At 41.3% G+C, this 18,705-nt stretch overlaps 1 long non-coding RNA gene across 1 annotated transcript in view; it reads left to right on the forward strand.

The window, feature by feature from the left end:
- The window catches only part of LOC130300767 (uncharacterized), a 144,238-nt gene extending 128,599 nt beyond the window's left edge, over nt 1-15,639 (forward strand). Inside the window, exons 3-4 of the long non-coding RNA XR_008851593.1 lie at nt 2,296-2,349; nt 15,107-15,639. This is a non-coding gene — a long non-coding RNA (uncharacterized LOC130300767). The remainder of the gene's footprint in view (nt 1-2,295; nt 2,350-15,106) is intronic.
- The last annotated feature ends 3,066 nt before the right edge of the window (nt 15,640-18,705 follow it).

Below are 18,705 nucleotides of genomic sequence, written 5' to 3' on the forward strand. Positions count from 1 at the left end.
AACTCAACTTCAGCAGCTGATAATTATTGGAAGGATTAAGATTTTTTAATAGAAGAAATTTACAAATCTGTTTAACTTTCTGGAGCCAGTTGTTATAAAAAAAAAAAAGTTTTTTCCTGGAATACCCCTTTAAGGTATATGGGAATTGTAGTTTTGCAACTGCTGGAGGTCCACAGTTTGGAGACCTAGTGCCAGTGTAAGTCAAGCCAAAGCATGGTTGAGATTGCAGAACAGTTCAGACACATTGCACAACTGCTGCCAGAAAGTTAAACAGATTTGGAAATTACTTCTATTTAAAAATCTTAACCTTTCCAGTACTTATCAGCTGCTGTATGCTCCAGGGGAAGTTCTTTTTTAATTTACTTTCTATCTGACCACAGTGCTCTCTGTTGACACATTTGTCCATGTCAGGAACTGTCCAGAGCAGGATAGGTTTGCTTTGGTGATTTGCCCCTACTTTGGACAGTTCCTAAAATGGACAGAGGTGTCAGCAGAGAGCACTGTGGTCAGACAGAAAGGAAATTCAAAAAGAAAAGAACTTCCTCTGGAACATACAGCAGCTAATAAGTACTGGAAAGTTTATGATTATTAAATAGAAGTAAATTACAAATCTGTTTAACTTTCTGGTATCAGTTGATTTAAGAAAAATATGTTTTCCAGTCAAGTACCCCTTTAAATTCCACAAATCCGTGGTTATTGTCACCAAAGACCCTGTACCTTTACACGCATATACCAGTCAACGATAAATTAAAAAAATTGTAAACAGGTGATGTCCATGAACAACACTGGTCATCTAGTCACAATGGCTCCTACCAAGAAGAAGGATATACAGTAATAGACAACAGGGAACAGTCATGTGCATCAGGGAAGATAAAGCTAGCCCATCTGGTCCAACAAATTACTTAACAACAAACAACTTAAAGCGTACTTGTCATGTTACAGAAAAAAAAAATACTTGTATGTGTTACTCTTTACTCTATTTTACTTTACCTTTTTAGGTGTCTAGCTTCTGTACTTGGTTCACAAATACCTCTGTTCTGCTGCGCACTCATTGTGACATCCACTGCTCCGGAAGGGGCGTGTCCAAGGCAAGCACTGAGCCCGCTCTCACTCACCATGCATTCACTTTCTCCCCAAGTCTGCTGTTTCTTCATCCAATCACTGCAGGCTGCTTTGTAACCCCCTCCTCTCTGTTTTCAGACAGGAGTCTAATAGACAGGACAGGAGGGTGCACAGAGGAGTGCTAGTCCCGCCCTCACTAGACTTTGTCCCAGCCTATGCTTCAGCTGGGACAAAGATGATGCTGCAATCAGACAGGATTATGTTCTGGATGGTATGGGGACACCTAGTAATCTTTTTTTAGAAGTCATGATTCTTTAAAAAGGAGTTACATATTTTTACGATTAGAAAGGTTAATGTTTTATCAAGATGTCTAACTTTTAAATCTGAAAGTGCCCATTTAATGTTTGGTCACCTTTGGTTGTTTTGAGGAGCATACACTGTGTCAGAGCTGTTTTGGCAGCAGGAAGGCTACCTACACAGTATTAGTTGCAGGATTTCAATGTTATGGCTGATTGGGGTACATCATGGAGGGGTTAATGAATTCTTTTCATTTATATATTGTTCATATTTCATACAAAATAGGCCCTGTCTAGCAGTTTTCCTTGAATGCTTTTCCTTGCCAAGGGACTAGAACATGAACCTTAAACAATTAGATGACTATTTTCAACTACTCTATTTATAACCCTCCTAAAATAATACCCTGTGTATCCAGCACGGCAGAGAACTGGGTCAGCAGCCGCTAATTTATTAAACTTATACATAAGAAGAGAAAACCTTTCTTACATTTCTCCAAATAACAGGGTATTTTTTTACATAATGTTTATTATTAGTTATTAGGCCAGAAGAATCATTTCTTGTGCGGTTCTTATATATAAACTGTTCCACAATATCTTCAGTATTCAGGCTCAATATAGGTACAACGGGCATTCACAAATTTCATGTTGTGTGTTCTCATTTGTATATTTGGTTTAGAAACATTGGTAGCCAAGATCCACCAACGCCTACTCCCCTGGTCCTCTGGATTACTTTAATTTGCCGGAGATGAGAAAATATATTTAAATCATACTGTATAATAATAACAACAACAGAATACAAGTCTTAATTAAAAAAAAAAGTCCCAAATCAATACAGAACATACTAAGAGTGGATTGTAGGTTATTTATGTTATCATTTATGTTATTTACTAATGTTGTGTTTTTCCCTATGTTTTTCTTTATTTTACACATGCTCTAGGCTGTTGAAATTGGATATACCACGCCCCTTTTTAGAGACACGCCCTTTTCCCAGGTACCATTCCTCTTTTTGGGTTTTCTTTGTGAAGTGGATTATTAGTAGTGTTTCTTAGATTTTTTTGATTTTTTATGCAAATTCTGGTGCACGACTTCAAAACAAAAACTCTACTTGGAAATGCCTTAGTAAATGTGGCTCAGAATGTGCAAAGGGCACCATATTATGAACCCTATACAACCAAGGATTCTGAGCCCCTGGACTCCCCTCCATTACAGGGGGTTGCAACATTGACAGATGGTCTTTAGAGTTGGGGGTGACAGAACAGGCTTTATGTTGAGGTAGGGGAATACAAAGTGCCAGGGCTCTGTGGGGGAACAGAAAATGTCAGGAATGAGATGGGTTTCATGAAGTAGATGTACTCCCTAAGGGTTTTGTAGAGGAGCAGCTAAGTGCCAGTAGGTAGGCAGAAGCTCTGTTGGGTGACAAGGGGATGATACCAGATGGCAAAGCTCTGTTGGGATAGGGAGGAAATAAAGTTGCAAATAAAGTGAGGAGGGGATTGGGGGAATGGAAAGTGGAAGGGACAAAAAATGGGGTCAAGGAGAAGACACATAGAAACTGAAAACTATACACACATTTCATATCCTTAGTCCTAATATCCTGTTAAATAGAGTAACTACATTATTTTGTAGTGCTGAGTGCAAAAAAGCAATGGTAGAATTTCTGTATTTTGCCCAAACATATAAAATGCTGTCATACATGCCAAACAATTATGCAAGAATAATTAATCTTGAAAGAGGTATTTCTGTGATGATAGGGCCCTGTTGCAAATGGCCACACAAGTGGAAAACATCCTTCCATTCCAGTGTATGATCCGCGATCATCTATCAGTCTTTATTGATAATATAATAACCTGTGAGTAAAATTATGCAAAGAATACAATAGAAAGTCTAGTCGACTGTGAAGTTGTGGAGGTGGCCTTCAGAAAAATTCAAAGTAACTTGGGTTCATCGTTGACCCTATTGAAGGCCTGTTCTAAATCATCTCCTAGCCTGGTCTTCTCTTCCCGTACCTAGACAAGGCCTGCTGTTATTTGAGAAGAGAACAGACAACTCCTATGGGTGCTATTTTGGGTCAAGGAGGGGTTGGGTAGTGTCTGCTTTCTTATTGGTGTAGAGTTCTGAATAATCTATCAGTCCTTATCGATGATATTGTATGACCTATAAATATAATAAGCAAACACTACAGAAGAAAGTCTATGAACCTGTCCTGTAAAGTTGTGGAGCCTGCTCTCAGAATTATTTCTTTTTGCGAGTATGAAGTAGTTCCAGTCCATCATTGACCAAATTAAAGGCTCATCTCCTAGACTTGGCCTCTTCTTCCATACCTAAACTAGAAGTGCTGTTATTCGAGAAGAGAGAAGACAACTATGGGTGCTATTTTGTGTGGCTGTCACTTTCCTGTATCCAAGGGGGGTTCGGTGGTGGATGAATTATCTTACATCATGGCCCTAACCATGCAGTGAGAATTTCATTGAAGGATGGAGCAGAACTCTTTATATTCCATTTCATTGCCCTCTATTGGACAGCTGGCAACCCGTTTTTACTTTTCCTATAATTTTATGGACCTTAATTAGGAATCTGTACAATTTCCCGAGGTCCATGTTACGTCATCCATTATAACCCACCCTTAGTGTTCTCCTTTAGAGAATGGACTGCATTTTTAGTCCATATTTCCCAGTCTGGGATGCAAATGATGGTCAATTCTGTAGGCCACATTGTTTAGGCTTAATTGTTGGAGATCTCAAATTTTTTTTTAAAGGGGCTTTGGGATAAAATTCTCTTTATTGCTTATTAGCACTTTATTTAAGAAACAGGAAGCTGGGAATAATACAACCCATCACATGCCGGACTCCGTCCTTGGAAAGAAATAAATATCGAAGAAAAAAAGACACTTTGGTAATTGCTTGTTAGAAGCAGCGTTCATTGTAAGGACTCCCCTCCCCTCCCTCCTTATGTCTTCTTCTTTGCACAAGACATTGGCATTGTTCTTGAGACAGCTCCAGGCTAACACAAAATGAACTAATTGATTCGAGCTATGTAGACCTGAATAGCTCTGGTTCTCGGCATTCCTCAGGAGAAGTGATTAATATTTGGTACCTTAGGTCCGAATTCTCCCCTTTTTTCATGTAAAGCTGAAGCCTTGGATTCTCACAATTTATTCTCTCCTAAATATCTCGTCTAGGATTCGAGATGGAGAAGGTCAGGGCATCCAGGGAGAATAGAGAAGAGAGCAGTTGTGTTGTCATGAAAGGAATCTTAGAAAAGGTTCTTAAGGTTTGGATGAGAACGGAGAACATGTCAAAAATGGCCAAGTTTACAGCATAACAAAAAACAATGCCATTGCCATGGTTCTTTAGTTTTTTACACTATACCACTTCATCCAGAGAAGCAATACCTTGTTATTTCCAGTAAAATAAGTTCATTATGTTCCTGCACATAATCGCTGGGTCTTAAATAGAGTTTCGGACAAAGTGATCACCACCAATTCAGTGGAAAAGCATTCAGAAAGTATTGGGGAGGGTTGGAAGGATAAATAAGGTCATGTGGATATTTAACGCTATGTGAATAAGTAAGTGAACACGTATCAGAGCCCGCATTAGGATGACATTAAGTACATTTAGCATACCACCCATTCTAATTGTAAGAGACAGCATTTAAAGGAGGTGTCTCATGCAGACAAGCCCAGTCCATTAGCTAGACTAAACTCCTGCACCTCCTGCTCTATCCTTTATGACATATCCATAGTGTTTCTCTTTATGTTTTTTTTTAAATTATCCCATACATAGGAGGTGAACAACTACATTACTGCATCAATGTCCCTCGGTAGCAGAGGGCCAAGAGAAATTGTAATGGCCACTATGACATCCGATCTGAACATGGAGCTATATATATCAACAACATAGTTATACACTTAGGCAATCTTAGAAGAGTAACATTGGCCTAATAGGACGAGAGAGAACCCTCTGAACTATCATGAAACTCCAGGAAAAACTTTTTTTTTCTATATCAACTGGCTCCAGAAAGGTAAACAGATTTGTAAATTACTTCTATGAAAAAATCTTAATCCTTTCAGTACTTATGAGCTGCTGAAGTTGAGTTGTTCTAAGTGCTCTCTGATGACACCTGTTTCTGGAACTGTCCAGAGTAGAAGCAGATCCCCATAACAAACCTCTTCTACTCTGTGCAGTTCCCGGGACAGATAGAGGTGTCAGCAGAGAGCACTGTTGTCAAACAGAAAAGAACAACTCAACTTCAGCAGCTGATAAGTACTGGAAGGATTATGATTTTTTAATAGAAGTAATTTACAAATCTTTTTAACTTTCTGGAGCCAGTTGATTTTAAAAAAAAATTTCTTCCACTAGAGTACATTTTCATACTACTTAAAGGGGTTATCCAGGAAAAAACTTTTTTTTACATATCAACTGGCTCCAGAAAGTGAAACAGATTTGTCAAATACTTCTATTAAAAAATCTTAATCCTTTCAGTTCTTATGAGCTTCTGAAGTTAAGGTAGTTCTTTTCTGTCTAAGTGCTCTCTGATGACACGTGTCTCGGGAACCGCCCAGTTTAGAAGAGGTTTGCTATGGGGATTTGCTTCTAAATTGGGCAGTTCCCGAGACACGTGTCATCAGAGAGCACTTAGACAGAAAAGAACAACCTTAACTTCAGAAGCTCATAAGTACTGAAAGGATTAAGATTTTTTAATAGAAGTAATTTACAAATCTGTTTAACTTTCTGGAGCCAGTTGATATATATATATATATAAAAAAAGTTTTTGCCTGGATAACCCCTTTAACCACAGGCACTGTGTTGCCATATTGTGCCTCTGTATGGAGCCATTTAATAGACAATTAATACAATTACAATTTACAATTAATATGTCTGGGGGAGAATAGTGCTGTAATCCTGAATACAGAGTGAGATAGAGCATACTACGACTCTTTTTATGTGTCTGTATCATATTAAAGGTGTATAGTGGGACATAGCCCCACAAACTATGTGGCTCTATACAACTCAGATGTTATTGAGGCTTGAAAGTAAATGTATATACAGTATTGACAGTCTAGACAGACAGGTGTCAGCAGAGAGCACTGTTGTCGGACAGAAATGAACATCTCAACTTCAGCAGCTGATAAGTACTGGAAGGATTAAGATTTTTTAATAGAAGTAATTTACAAATCTGTTTAACTTTCTGGAGCCAGTTGATATATATAAAAACATTTTTTCCTGGAATACCCCTTTAAGGCTCAAACCAGCCTAAAAGATTATTATGGAAAGGTAACCCACATTCGTACAATGAACGTGTGCCGAATAGAAAAAAGGAAAAATAAACTTTCCTAGAACAAATGAATACACAAAGAAACACATAAACGAATACATACACTGACAACAACATGAAAGGACACATGAACGTGATGGTAGCTACCGCACAGACCCCCACAGGACAACCAGAGATACCCCAAGGTATCTGGAAATTATCCAGCAGTAAAGAAATATAGAGGATATGTAAGAGTGAGTGCATCCCGAGTTTAAGGTATTTTTAATGCCCCCAATGACCCTGTTAGTGAAGCATTAGTGTGTGGTGTGGCAAAGGGATGTGGCAAAGCACTGTGTGGTGGCAAGGGGATGCATAATAGAAGAAATTTCAGATGGAGTAAAATAGTGGGTCACAAAGAGTTTCCATCTTGCAAAAAACTTTTGGGTCATACAATCCTTAGCACATATCACCTCTATTTTATCCAGGGTAAATAACAGTTTCAGAGCTGCAATTAAGTGATCCAATGTAGAGAGCCATTCCTTCAGAAGGTTGACTTTCGCCAGAGTGATTGTAGAGTGCATTATTGGGGAGAGGTGAGTGTAAGAGTCAAAAGTCCCCAAGACGGAAATGTGAAAGAGTGTTTCATAATATCCCAAGGGTCTTCTCAGAGAGCTGATGTTCTGGAGCAAGGGTGACACTTGTCAATATCTTGACACCACCGGACATTACCACATACAATGGTACAGGTCAGCTCTAGGAGCCTTTCATTTCGGACAACTATCTTTTCTATCTGGATGTCTTGGAGTATGGGGAAACATGAAAAGCATAGATTGCCGAATGTATGAGTTTGAGTTGCATTTCCCTCCATTTTTCATTGTGTACATGTTTTCAAAAGGCCGAATAGCCTTCCAGGATGTGAGAAGGGCATCTGGGTGATTCAAACGTTTGGCCCACTGCGCACCTACTTTCTTTGGAGGAGGAGGAATGAACCACTTGCGTAATCTGGCATATATATTGGAAATAGATCTTTCGGCTGAGGAAGACAGAACTGCATCAAAACCGTTCGGCCCAAGTTCACCAGAGAGATCTTTCAACTTTGATATGGAGAAGGACCTAAGTTGTCTATACTGTAAATACTGAGATTAGGGGATACCATATTTAGTACCCAGCTCAGGCAATGTATACCACCGTTTATGCTTGATATTCAGCAAGTCGCCAAGAGTATTGACTCCGCCCTTTCTCCACAGCTGAAAGAGATCACTGTCAGTGCCTGCTGAGAAGTCAGGAGCCCCCCCAAATTGGTGCATGCTTAGAAAAAGTGTAAGAGAGACCCAGATGACGTCTGATAGCCTTCCAGGCTGCTATAGTATCTTTAAATAACAGACAATGCTTGATGACTGGTGGAAGGAAGGGAAGAGAACAGTGGAGCAGAGCCATTGAGTGCCAAGGAGCTGCGTAATGAGTTTTCAGGGTGGTGTTAGAATATAAAGAGGTATTAAGATGCCAATTCATGATGTGGCAGAATAAACATGCCAAATTGTATCCACGGAGCATTAATGTCTTCAAAGCAATTTTGGGCTTTTTTCCTGCCCAAATTAAGTTAATAAAAGTGGAGGTCAGAGTCTTGACATCATTGTGGCTGAGTGGAAGAGGAATAGTTTGGAGAGGGTATAGGAGTTTAGAGAAGCTGGACATTTTAAGTAGATGGCAACGACCCAAAGGCGACAGAGGGAGTCGGTGCCATCTATGAAGTTCTGACTGGATTTGAGATATTAATGGAGGAGAGTTTAGGGAATATAATGATTGAGGGGATTTTCCTAAGTAGGTAATATATGTAGTTGTTAATTGGGTGCCCAAAGAGCATAACCGGGTAAGATATGAGGTGGGGGTTCACCTAAGGAGCAATAATTCAGACTTATGGGCACTAATTTTGTATCCAGATTAGGACCCAAAGGAGGAAAGGATATCCAATATAGGGGGTATGGCCGAGACCGGGTCACCTGAATACAGAATGAGGTCATCGGCGAACAGGGAAGCCCGCACCTCACCCGCCCCTACCGATATACCAGAAAAGGCAGAGGTAGTTGATAAGAACCGAGCCAGCGGTTCAATGGCGATATCGAAGAGTAGGGGAGAGAGCGGGCACCCCTTTGGCTAGAGGGAAGACAGGGGAAGGAAAACCAGGAAGATATATTCTAGATATTTGTGAGGTGTAAATGGCCTTCAAGAGCGACTTGAAAGTGCCTTGGATGCCCATTGCATCCAACATCGACTCCAACCCCACCCAGCTGACATCATCAAAAGCCTTTTCGGCATCTAGGATGAGTAAAGAAGGACAGCTGAGGTGATTGTGTCTGTGCTAGACTGAGTCTAAAACAGTAAGTACCATGTGGAGATTAGTAACTGCCGAACGGTGTCTAATGAAACCAGCCTGAATCGGGGAAATTAAGGAAGGGAGAATGAGTGAAAATCTTTCTCAAAAGCTCCGCAAAGGAGTCATCCTTGTAGAGACCTGATGGAAAGTGCCAGACAAAGTCCCTCCCCTGCAGATATTTGTCTGAAAGATCCAAAGACATGGGTGCGTGATCGGAGAAGACTTTCTGGCAAATGCGATTCCTGTAGCAGAGCAACATCAACTTTGAGTTTACGGAGATGTCGAAGGACCATCATTTCGCTTATGGGGAGAGCTTATCCCTTAATGTTCCATGTAACTATCCGCATAAATAAACATATGATCAGTTGCATGCAAAAGAGGGTCTGGGCGGCAGCTGTGGACTAAAGACAAGACAAACAAGACAACAAACAAATGTTAATGGAAACTTAAAATGTAAAACAAGCAATAAGGGCCAAAGCGAAAACAGAAAAAGGCAGAGTGGCACCCAAAAATGCCCATGACTTTGCTTCTTCCAGGGAGAGTACCCTCCCGTACACCAATATAGAAGGGATGAAAGAAACATTGATTAACTAAAGGCAAACTTAACCGCAAAGTTCTGGAAAACCTACTAGGTCAGAGTAGCTAAAAACCACCACATTAAAGCATAACATGAAAAGCGAGGCTGAGATTGTAAGGGAGAGGAATAGGGGAGAACATAGGGTGGGAAGAGTAACAAAGGGACAAGAGATAAGAGAGAGGCCTGGGATTACTAAGAAGAAAAGGATACAAGGGAGATAGGAGGCGATAACCTCTTGGCAAGGTTTAAATTAGAGAAACAGAACGTAGTAGAATATGTAATAACAGACAACTAGGACCATCACTATGAAATCATTAATTACAGCCATGAAGGAGTCTTCATGAATTCAGGTGGTAGGACAAGGGCTCCGTTGTTCCTTTGGGGCCGGGGTGGGGGGGGGGGGGTTGGGTGGGGAGAAGCAGCAGGATCAGGTGAGGAACCCGATGCACCAGGAGGAGACCACTGGAATGTGGAAAAAGCCGGAGTAGCAGGTAGGTGGTGTCTTTTTCTCTGCTTCTTTTCCGGACTGATGAAAGAGGCTGCTGTAATGGGATCCATCTGAATTGTGTCCTCATCCACTAAAATAGGAGATTCCAGCTGCATGTGGAAAAAAAGAGCGGCCACCGTTGGTGTAGGAAAGGATTTAGCCGATCCGTCCGGTAGTTGGACATGTAAGACAACAGGATATTGAAGGCAGAACTTGATACCCTTTTTGTATAGAAGGGAGCATATGGGACTAGATGCTTTCCTCTGTTTTGTTACCGCTGCAGAATAATCGGCAAAGAGGATGACTTTGTGCCCCTGAAGTAGCAAAGGGGTGTTGCATGACCGGAATGTATGAAGAATTGCTTCCTTGTAATTATAGTCTAGATACTGCATAATAACCTGTCTCGGACGGGTCTCCTTCTGCATGCGGTCGTCAACAGCAGGCGGTGGGGGGGGGGGGGTCCCCACTCTGTGTGCTCGTTCTACATGCATTGGAAACTTAAGGCCTAGACCTTTTGGAAATTCAGACTCACACAGTTGTTGGAGTTGGAGAGGGTGTACAGCCTCGGGCAGACCTACCACGCGCAAGTTGGTGCACCTGAATCAATTTTCTATATCCTCCATGGGCTCTTTTAGGAAAATATTATCCTTTATGAAGGCTGTAATGGCGGAGGTGGAAGCTGACTGCGCATCTTCTGTTGTTTGGATCCTGTGCTCCACTTGTTGCACCCTCTGAGTTGTTGTGGAAAGCTCTGACTGCAGGTCTTGCAAAGAGACCGAGAGAGTTTTGACCATTGTCTCCTGCAGGTATGGAAAGAGCCGTTCTGCTACCATAATGGCCCAGGGAGGGCGCAGCTATAGGGACGCCGCACATCCCCAGTGCTTCCACCGCAGAGTCCTGGGAGATAAGAAACAGCTCCGGTGTAGACGGTAGGGAGGCTTCCATATCGTCAGTTCCAACCCCCGCTGAAGGGGGGGAGCGTAGCTGCGCCATCAGTACCCTTCACTTCAGTCATCATCTTGTTTGAGGAGTGCTGAGAGGCCTGAGATGCCTCGGAGATTTCAGAGTGTCCCGGAGCACAGATAAGGAAGCGCTCCATATAAAGCCGTCCTAGAGAACTTTCCAGGGAAGGTTCAGCCACCGGCTGTGAGATTAATGCGATTATAACGATGTGGCGGGGTGGATAAAAAGTGTACGGGACGGAGCTGCTAGCAGAATGTCCTCACATCCCCATGCCTGAACCGTAAGTTCCATATCCAGAGTGTTATCACTGCCAGTCAATGACTATTCTGACATGTCTATAGCCATGAGATAGGGTGAACAGGAATCTGTCACATTAAACAGGATGTCTACAGAGAGAATGGTATAGCTCAGAAGTCCCCAACCCAGTCCTCAAGGCCCACCAACAGTCCAAAATTGGAATCTTTCCCTGTTCTATTCCAATGAACAGAAAAAAAAAAAACAGAATGTTGGTGGGACTTGAGGACTGAGTTGGGGACCACTGGTCTTGATCATTCTGCTGAGCAGATCAATATATAATTTCAAGCAAATATATTTAGTAAAAGTTTTTTTTTTATTGAAATCTTAGGTTGCTTTGAGCTAAACAGTTTAGTGGGTGGTCTCAAACATTGATTGACAGCATTCTTTGGATACAGGTAGCTGTCAATTACTGAGAAGAACCACCCACTGGTCTCAAAAGCCCAAAACGAGCAGGAATTTCAGAAATTAAAGGAGATGTCTCATACTTAAAATTACAGAAAAACGTATCCTCTATCCTGCCGGGGAGTGGCACGTCCTGACCCCTGCCCGAAGTGGGGGCCGCCATGCCCCCTCCATATATCTCTATGGGAGAGCCATTCGGCTATCTTCAGGCTCTCCCATAGATGTATATGGAGGGGGCCCCTACAGATATGCTTCCATACAGAAGATCATGGGGGGCCCTATCGGTCAGACCCCCTACAATCTAAAACTTATCCCCTATCCACAGGAATTTTAAGTATGAAATTACAGCTTATACTGAATAGTTTTACACAGGACTTTATATCGTTCTGCTCAGCTTTTCTTAGGGCTTGTTCACACTACCGGAGTGCTACACTAAAGGGAACTCCATCGGTCAGTCCATTGGAAGGACGGGAGCTGAACAGAGAAAAAGAACTGCATGTCCTATAAAAAACATAGGACATGCAGTTTTTTTCTCTGTTCAGCTCTGCTTTTCTCCACTTCGCCTCTGAAAAATACCGCACACCCGATGACCCCATTTAAGTCAATAGTATCCGGCGGGATCCAGGATTTTGTCAGTTGTGCTCCGACCTGTTCCGGGACTGTTCAGCACTCAAAAAAGAGCTGAATGGGTCAGAGCACAATGGCTTCATGAACGTAGCCTTACTCTGGCTGCATGTTTGGACAGGTTTCCTTTAAAGGGGTACTCTGGAGGAAAACTTTTTTTTTTTTTTAAATGAACTGGTGCCAGAAAGTTTAACAGATTTGTAAATTAGTTATATTAAAAAAATGTACCCTTCCAGTACTTATTAGCAGCTGTATGCTACAGAGGAAATTATTTTCTTTTTGAATTTCTTTTTTGTCTTGTCCACAGTGCTCTCTGCTGACTCCTCTGTCCGTGTTTAAGGAACTGTTCAGAGCAGAATAGGTTTGCTATGGGGATTTTTTCCTGCTCTGGATAGTTCCTGATATGGGAATCAGGTGTCAGCAGAGAGCACTGTGGACAAGACAAGAAATAAATTCAAAAAGAGAAGACTTTCCTCTGTAGCATACAGCTTCTAATAAGTACTGTAAGAGTAAGGATTTTTTAATAGAAGTAATTTAAAAATCTGGATAAATAAAGAAGGACGCACTGTGTGAGGCTAAGTTTCTACTTGGTATTTTGTCCTGCATTTTTTGGGTTGAAAAAAAACGCCTGAAAAGACTCCAGTGCAATGTCCTGTGTCTGGCGTTTTTTCTGGCGTTTTTTCATTTGTGTGGAAATTGCACCTTGGCAGGTTTTTTTGATACCCAAAATTTGTTGGGTACCTAAAAATTAAAAAAAATTAAAAATAAAAAGGATGCAGTAGTGATGGAAATTTTTTTTATTTAACAAAATTTATATATTTTATAACAACATTTTAATTAATTGTTAATGAAGTGTGTGTGTTTCACTTTTTTTCTAAATTTTTTAAAATTTTTTAGATAGTACTACTACTCCCAGCATGGAACAGGCTGTACTAATAGACATATAGACTAATAGACATATCGCCCCGGGTCTCAGTCCTGACACCCGATGCGATCGTCCATAATATAGCAGAGATGTGGAGCTCCTCAATACAGCGCTCACATCTCTGCACTGTACTCCGACCAGTGATGTGAATAGAACATCACTCATTCGTATTTCCCGCCCAGAGTGGGGATTGGCCAGATGGTTGCAGCCAATCACAGCTCTGAGGGAAATAAGAATGAGTGAGTGGCCGTCCGGAGTATAGTGCAGAGCAGGGATGCGAACGCTGTATACAGCCGCTCCACCTCTGCTATAGACAGGACGATCACAGCGGGTATCAGTAGTGATACCCACTGTGATCTGTTCTTACCTGCAGGTACTACTACTCCCAACATGGAGCACATTCTGCTCCATGCTGGGAGCTGTAGTATCTGCATTAATAGACAGATCACAGCAGGCGTCAGAAGTTACACTCGAGTGTAACTTCTAACGCCTGCTGTGATCTGTCTATTAATGCAGGTACTACAGCTCCCAGCATGGAGCAGAGTGTGCTCCATGTTGGGAGTAGTAGTACTTGCAGTTAAGGAAAGATCACAGTGGATGTCACTCCTGACACCCACTGTGATCCTCCTGTATAATGTATAGATGCTGCGGCCGCTCTCCTATGGTCCCCTGCACTGCCGTATATATACACATATTCCTAGAGCTGTGATTGGCTGGAACCATCTGGCCAATCACAGCTCTCTGCGGGAAATATGAATATGTGAGTATATACGTCAGGGCAGGGGACCATAAAAGAGCGGCTGGCCACATCTATACATTATACAGGAGGATCGCAACAGGCGATCTCTCTATTAGTACAGGTACTACTGCTCCCATCATGGAACAGTGTGTTCCATGCTGGGAGTAGTAGCACTTCCTAAAAAAAAAATTAAAAAATAAAGAAAAAAAGTGAAAAACACACTCACACTACATTTTTATTATTGTCGGCTACATTTTTAGGTCACCACCCGCCCACATATTGATCCCTGTTTAAAAATGTATAAAAAATTTGTTGTAAAAAAGATACATTTTGTTAGAATAAATTTTTTCCTTCACTACTGTATCTTTTTTATTTTTATTTTTATGGTACCCTATGAAATTTTATAAAAAAAAAAAATTTTATTAAAAAAGAATAAAAACCGCCTGCAAAAACGCCAAAGTTAAAACCCACATATCGTTTTTCTTGGCGTTTTTCCAGAAAAAACACCATGCGGCAGAATTTGGGTTTTTCCTCCCTCCAAAAAAACAAGTAGAAACTTAGCCTGACGGAGTCCGGTTCACGGGGAGCTGGGTCTTAGCATCAGCGCAGGTAGTATGGCGCTCGGAGACTACACCGGCAGTTTTGCACGTGAGTGCGTGCTTCTTCCGGCCTCCAGAGGGCAGAGGTTTTCATAAATCTCCCCCAGTGACTCCACCAGCAGAATAGTGAGTACAGCTCTGGAGTATAATTCAGGATATAACTCAGGGTCAGTACAGGATAAGTAATGTAATGTATGTACACAGTGACCTCACTAGCAGAATAGTGAGTACAGCTCTGAAGTATAATACAGGATGCAACAGGGAATTCCCATTTAATATTAGTGTATATAGTTTATTAGTATGTTATGGGTATTATAGGAGAAATGTCTTGTAAATATTGCATATAATATTGTATATCATTTTGTTTGTGTGGAGGAGTGTGGAGGCGGACCTTTGTTGTATTTTATGCTATGGTGTCGTTTTTTTTATGGTTCTTATTATTCATTATATTGTTATGTTCTGGTCAGATATAGTATGTTGATTTTCCTTTTTTTTTTTTTTTTTTTAGAATTTTCTCCTTTTCAAAGCTTTTTAGACCAATGAAACAGTGAACCCAGCCCGTCGCTGTCAAAAATACAACTTATGATGTCACTTAAACACTTGCAAACAGTCTCTTAATTGCATACCAGGTCTGAATGCCGTCCATAGTGTACACCAGGATGGCCATTGCTGGTTTGTTTGACATCACTCTGCGCTCTATTCTTCTGCTATTCACATGCAGCCTTCATTAAACTCTTTTTTTCCCCCTTGAACTTTTAAGCCTCAGGTCCAGACTCGAATAAGCTATTCCTAATTATGGCGAGAAGAAAAAAAATCCTGAAGAGTTCTTCTCCATTCATTTTCAGCGCTCGCAGAGAGTCCGGCCCCAGCTACTCAAGGAATTTTCATTAAACCAATTATCTTGATTGGATTGTATCCTCCATTGCTTACTTTAATTGGGCCCCACTCCTAATGAATGGTATGATCCACTGCCAGAAAGGAGTAGACTTGTGTCACTAAATGTGACACCACCGCTAAAGTATGCCCAAATTCTCAGCCTAAAAAAATGTGTAAATAAATAATAATAAAATTAAATGAATAAAAAATTTTTCTTTATTTATTAATTAGTTAATTTATTTGTGTATTTTTTCTTTATTCATTTATTTATCTATATATTTGTATTTATTATTATTATTAATGATAATAATAATAATAATAATAATTTATTTTCTTTCTTTCTTTGTCTATATATTTTTATTTATTTTCTTTCTTTATTATTTTTTTCTGCTCTTTCTCCGGAAGTAACAGTCTCTTTGTTAATGGGTTATGCTTGGTATTGTGGTTCATGCACATATACTTAGAACAGTGTTTCCCAACCAGTGTGCCTCCAGCTGTTGCAAAACTACAACTCCCAGCATGCCCAGACAGTCGTTGGCTCTCAGGGCATGCTGGGTGTTGTAGTTTTGCAGCAGCAGGAGGCACCCTGGTTGGAAATTACTGACATAGAGAGACCTTTTATTTGTTGACTAAATAAAACCCAATAGTGTTGCATATTCCTTGCATCCAATCCATCATTATTTTCTGATTGTAGATTTGTTTTGTTTTTTTATTATTATTATTTCTATACATGATTATTGGGAGGATGGCCATCTTACCTGGGCTGCTGTTAACAGCATTTAGAAAGATGCTTTACAGCAGTAAAATGGACATAGCAACCTGTAGTCTGACATGATTCTTTGACTTCTATTGGAGAATGTTGTGAAAGTGCTCTGTGACCTGTGCAGAGTTCAGTGAGCAGGGAGGGGGAGGAGGGGAGTTGTGCCTCCACAGAAAGAAATCATGCGAATGCTTGAATCAGAATTTCTGCGGCAGATGTTTCTGCTGAGGAAATTCCACCTTGTTCACGGTGCAGCACACACAATTTTTTAAGGTCTTCACACTACCTATTGACTTCAATGGGTCTAGAAGATTTTGTATGTGTGAACATACCGTATAGGGAATTCGCTGTTGTTTAAATCAAGTTTTTGTGTTAAACATATTTTTAAGAATTTTTTGTAAAGTTTAAATTTTTTTTTTATATATTTTTTATTTTCCTATGTATATTTTTAAATAATTTTGAAATATTACAGTTTCCATTCTGGCCACTAGGCCTGCAACTAAGCTGACACTTTCTTTTCTGTACAGATCACTTCCCAGCAGTGTCCTCCTTATCATCACGGATAGGATTACAGTGAAAGTTGACACCAGTATATAGATAACACAGGTACACACGATAGCTGTGGCTCACAGATCAGCCTCTCCCTCCTTGTAGAATGACCTTTACAAAGGTCACAGAGCATGCCCAGACACTTTTCCCATCTTCTTGCCTTGCTGTAAAGCATATATTTAAATGCTGTTAAAAACATCAAAAAAATTCAGGCAAGACGGCTGCCCCCTTACTAATACACAAAAAATCTAACAAAACAAATGACTATATATATATATATATATATATATATATATATATATATATATAGTGGCCACAGGTGGTGTCGGGAAATACCTTATCACTTTGTGACGCCAGGGCACCGTTATCCTAAACACGTTCTGAGGTTGGAGACAGCTTCTCCTGGGCCAGACATGGGGAGTAAATGAACACATCAACGTCAGGTTACAGGTAATTGTCTTCACTGAGCAGAGTGCAGATGATATTACACGGACAGTATGATGCAGAGTGAAAGGATGCAGCGTAACCCCTTGGGAGTCCTGTTTTCTTGCTGGGACTTGTGGTGCTTTCACCCAATAAATTGATACTGAATTGAGAGACTTGAAGATGATCCTGGTAGCTAGGGTTCTGTCAAGGTCCTGTAGCTTCCTCTGCTAGGGCATGAACTTCCACTGTGCGGGCGATCCTTGCAGAATGACCAGATGAAGTAGATTTGATCTGAGCCTCCCTTAGAGCACATAACGCACCTTACACCTTTACCACACTTGTACTCAGACTTAGCACTAGAGCTAGACTGGGGCAACTTCTCCCCCACTACACTATATGGGGAAGAATTTAGGTACACTGCTCCTCTGCTTAATGGCACAGTAACACATAAATAACATACATAAGAATAACAACAAAATAATTACGAAAATATATTACTTCTTAGTAAAGTGCAAAACATAATTGATATAACAAGAAGTCTTTCAGTGGGCCCAACAACGGTGCTGCAGGTCTGCCCGAAGCAGTCCGAAGCCACGGGACAGCCTTGGTTGGTGGGAAAGCACATATAAATCAGTTTCTAATTCTATATATATATATATATATATATATATATATATATATATATATATATACAGTACAGTGATCCCTCAACATACGATGGCAAATCGTTCAATGAACCATTGTTACTTGAATCCATTGTATGTTGAGGAATCCGTGCAATAGTAATATAGAAAGTTATCCTCAAATGTCCCCGCCGCTCTGGACCGTCACCGCTGCCCTGGATCGTCGCTGTCATCACGTCCCTGGGGTGTCCTCACTGCTCCAGACCTTCACCGTTGGCCAGGATCATCGCTGTCATCCCGTCCCTGGGGTGCCCTCACTGCTCCGGACCGCCACCGCTTCCCTGAATCGTCGCTGTCATCACGTCCCTGGGGTGACCTCACTGCTCCGGACCTTCACCGTTGGCCAGGATCGTTGCTGTCATCCCGTCCCCGGGGTGTCCACGCTGCTCCGAACCGTCACCGCTGGGCAGGATCGTTGCTCTCCATTGCCATCATCACGTCGCTACGCACGCCGCTCTTATTGGATGACGGGACGGCGTGCGCGGTGACATGATGACGATGAAAGAGAGTGACGGCCATGCAGCGGAGCCCAAAGAAGACAGTCCGGAACAGGGACAGGTGAGTGACACTCACCGGACCACACGGGTTACCTTAAACGGCTATCCGGCAGCAGCTGAAGCAGTCTGCGCTGCCGGATAGCCATTTATGCGATGGCCCCAACATAAAAAAGCATTTTTGTTGATGCTGCCTTCAACATGCGATGGCCTCTGAGAGGCCATCGTATGTTGAAATGATCCTGTGTCAGGGCCATCGTAGGTCGGGGGATCACTGTGTTCATTAAAAAAAAGAACATGTTTTAGTATCTGGCTCTAA

This window comes from Hyla sarda, chromosome 1 (genome assembly GCF_029499605.1).
Source record: "Hyla sarda isolate aHylSar1 chromosome 1, aHylSar1.hap1, whole genome shotgun sequence".
In the NCBI taxonomy this organism is placed as follows: domain Eukaryota; kingdom Metazoa; phylum Chordata; class Amphibia; order Anura; family Hylidae; genus Hyla; species Hyla sarda.